This window comes from Crocuta crocuta, unplaced genomic scaffold, assembly GCF_008692635.1.
Source record: "Crocuta crocuta isolate KB4526 unplaced genomic scaffold, BGI_CrCroc_1.0 scaffold217, whole genome shotgun sequence".
Taxonomy (NCBI): Eukaryota; Metazoa; Chordata; class Mammalia; order Carnivora; family Hyaenidae; genus Crocuta; species Crocuta crocuta.
Genome location: NW_027532208.1, coordinates 3,585,148 through 3,588,665, shown reverse-complemented (window position 1 = coordinate 3,588,665; position 3,518 = coordinate 3,585,148).

Below are 3,518 nucleotides of genomic sequence, written 5' to 3'. Positions count from 1 at the left end.
CAGATGGGGGAGAATTCTATTCTTTATTCACTGTATTAATCAGGGTTCTCTGTAGGCACAGAACCAATAACTTACCATTAGCTATCTCAAAAGAGAAATTTTATATGCAGTTGGCTGATGTGGCTCTAGATGAGACGTCCCATCTGTTCTCCCATCTGTCCAGGAAGGCTGGTGGCATGATTCTGGTCCAAACCCAAAGGCCTGAGAACCAGGAGCACTAATGGTCAATGGCAGAAGGCAGATGTGACAGCTCAAACAGAGAGCAAATTCACCCTTCTTCTGCCTTTTCTCCTGTAATCAGGCCCTCAGTGGATCAGACGATGCCCCCTTGTACTGAGTGAGGGTGATCTTCTTACTTAGTCTACCATTCCAAATGCTAATCCTCCTTAAACACACCCAGAAATAATGTTTTATGGGCTCTCTGGGGATGCCTTAGCCCAGCCAACTTGCTACATGAAATTGATCATCACCATTCCCCTCTTCCTCTTCTTGACTTAATATCCAACCATTGCTCTTCCACATTTCCTCCCTCCTAAAAACTCCTCTCCATTAAGAACATCTTTGAAAGGGGAGGATGCATCCAACATGAGGAACCCCATCATTGATTTGCCATTCATCCAGTCCCCCCAGAATAGTCCTGATGGACATCTCTGGCCCCAGCATAAGCAATATTACAGCTCCCCCACTTCCATGGTCTAAGAGTTCAGAGAATTTTCTTTGTTCTTTAAATTTGCCTTCTCTACCTGTACTCAAAACCACATCCCTCCTACCCTAGTTTGAAACATTCTTCCTTAATTATTTCCTTTTACAACATCTTGAAAAGGATGCATTTTCTGAGAATATTTGCACATTAGATAACTCAACAAGGACCCTTCTTTTCAGCAAGAATCCTCTCCTGCTTTCAAATATGACCAATTCTGCCACGTTCCAGGCAGGTCACATTAATGAAGACCTACTATGTGCTGGCCATGGCAAAAGAGGCTCTCACAGACATTATCTCTTGTGGACTTTGGAAGAATCACCTTTCCCTTGACTCTTCCCATTTCTGGTTCTTAGTCAATTACCTTCCTCACTCATTAAAAAATATCTCTGATAAAAAAAAACAAAAAACAATAAACTATTTGTAAAAAAAAAAAAAGAAAAGAAAACAAAATCTCTGATATGTTCCCTACTTGTCTTTTTTTCTATCCACTTGCTAATTTCCAATAATAAGAGGACTTCTACACATGCACTCTTGAAATGCTCTTTTCAAGGCAACCAAAGACACCTTGCAAAAGCCAAATGACCTCACTGTTCTTAATCTGTGGGAATGTTACTTGAATTACTTAACACTCAAATTTCCTCAGAAAACATGTCTTTTCCTACGAGGAGGACAATGATGGAGGGTCTAGTAAGGTGGTACATGAGAAAGATTTAAGCCAGTGTGAAGCACCTGTACAACGCCCCTCATTATTACCTATCAGTATTGCTCACAGCAGTAATAAGAGGTGCCTCAGGTGTCTGCATATGGATATGTGCAGTCTTCATTTTCAAAAACTAGAAAGCAGACCGTCCAGGCTCTAAAAAAGAAAAGTCTAGCTCATATTGGAACCCCAAAAGAATTCTAAAAAACACTCTAAAAAGGGCACAAATGATGGCTCATGGGAATGTAGAAAGCAAGCAATGATCCTTAGGAACTAGAGGAGACTCTTTAAAGATGAATCATGTTGCATCCCCAAAGGCAAGGGAATCAAGAGCAAAACTGAACTATTGGGACCTCATCAAGATTAAAAGCTTCTGCACAGCAAAGGAAACAAGCCATAAAACTAATAGGCAACCAACGGAATGGGAAAAGATAGTTGCAAATGACATATCAGACAAAGGGTTAATATCCAAAATCTATAAGGAACTCACCAAACTCCACACCCGAAAAACAAACAATCCAATGAAGAAATGGGCAGAAGACATGAACAGACATTTCTCCAAAGAAGACATCCAGATGGCCAACAGACACATGAAACAATGCTCAGCATCCCTCCTCATCAGGGAAATACAAATCAAAACCACACTGAGATACCACCTCACGCCAGTCAGAGTGGCTAAAATGAGAAAATCAGAGGACTCTAGATGCTGGCGAGGATGTGGAGAAATGGGCACCCTCCTACACTGTTGGTGGGAATGTAAACTGGTGCAGCTCCTCTGGAAAACAGTGTAGAGGTTCCTCAAAAAATTAACAATAGAACTCCCCTATGGTCCAGAAATACCACTGCTAGGAATTTAACCAAGGGATATAGGGGTGCATCAGCATAGGGGCACATGTACCCCAATGTTCATAGCAGCACTCTCAACAATAGCCAAAACATGGAAAGAGCCTAAGTGTCCATCAATGGACTAATGGATCAAGAAGATGTGGTTTATCTATAATCTATAATGGAATACTACATGGCAATGAGAAAGAATGAAATCTGGCCACGTGTAGCAACATGCATGGAACTTGAGGGTGTTATGCTGAGTGAAATAAGTCAGGCAGAGAAGGACAAATACCATATCTTTGCACGTATAGGAGGCTAAGGAGTAACTTAACAGAGGACCATGGGGGAGAAGAAGGGAGGAAATAGTGGGGGAGAGGGAGGGAGGCAGACCATAAGAGACTCTTGAATGCCGAGAACAAACTGAGAGCTGATGGGGGTGAGGGGGGAGAGAAGGGGAAGTGATGGGCATGGAGGAGGGCACTTGTGGGATGAGCACTGGGTGTTATATGGAAACCAACTTGACAATAAACTATTTAAAAAATAAATAAATAAAGATGAATCGTGTTGGATTTTCTGCATTTCCCCTTTAACTACATTACCAAACTAGCTAATGAGGGAAATGCTGTAGCAAACGCTCTTGACTGGAGGAAGTCTTTGGACAACGGCTCTCATAATTTTATTGTTAATGATTTGGGCAAAGAGAAGCTTTCCTGTGACTTTGCCAGAAAGCTTCAAAGCATCCAGTGTTTGCATGCGTGAGCTTTGCACTGGGTAAAATTGGCATCTACGTTTGCAGACGCTGGGAGGAGGAAAGATCCAGAATGATGTCGACGCACTGGAACTAGAAAGGTCAGAAGAGACTGGAAACAGAAATAAATTATCACGTGATGAAACTGAGAAGGAATCAATGTTAACTCCCACACTGGAATCCAGGACCAGACATCACAAATGTAGAGCAGATGGGGCAGAACCTAGAAGTGATGTGTGTGGAAAAGTCTTGGGTTGTAGCTATAAAGATGCCAGCAGCCTGGAGCTACCAGAATGTCTTTATCACCCAAGAGATCCCACCTGAAAACAGAGTTCACCTGGAGGAAACAGAAAGATGGGGATGAGAGAGATGTCTGAGCCACAGCTAGAGTCCAGCTGTCCCTGAAGAAGACACAGTCTCTGGCCAATTAAGGAAGCTAATACATTTTCTCTCTTTTTTTTCCTCTCAAACTATTATGAGTGGAGTCTGCAAAACTTGCTGCTGGAAAGAGCCCTGATTGAAGTAATAGTTAACATTCA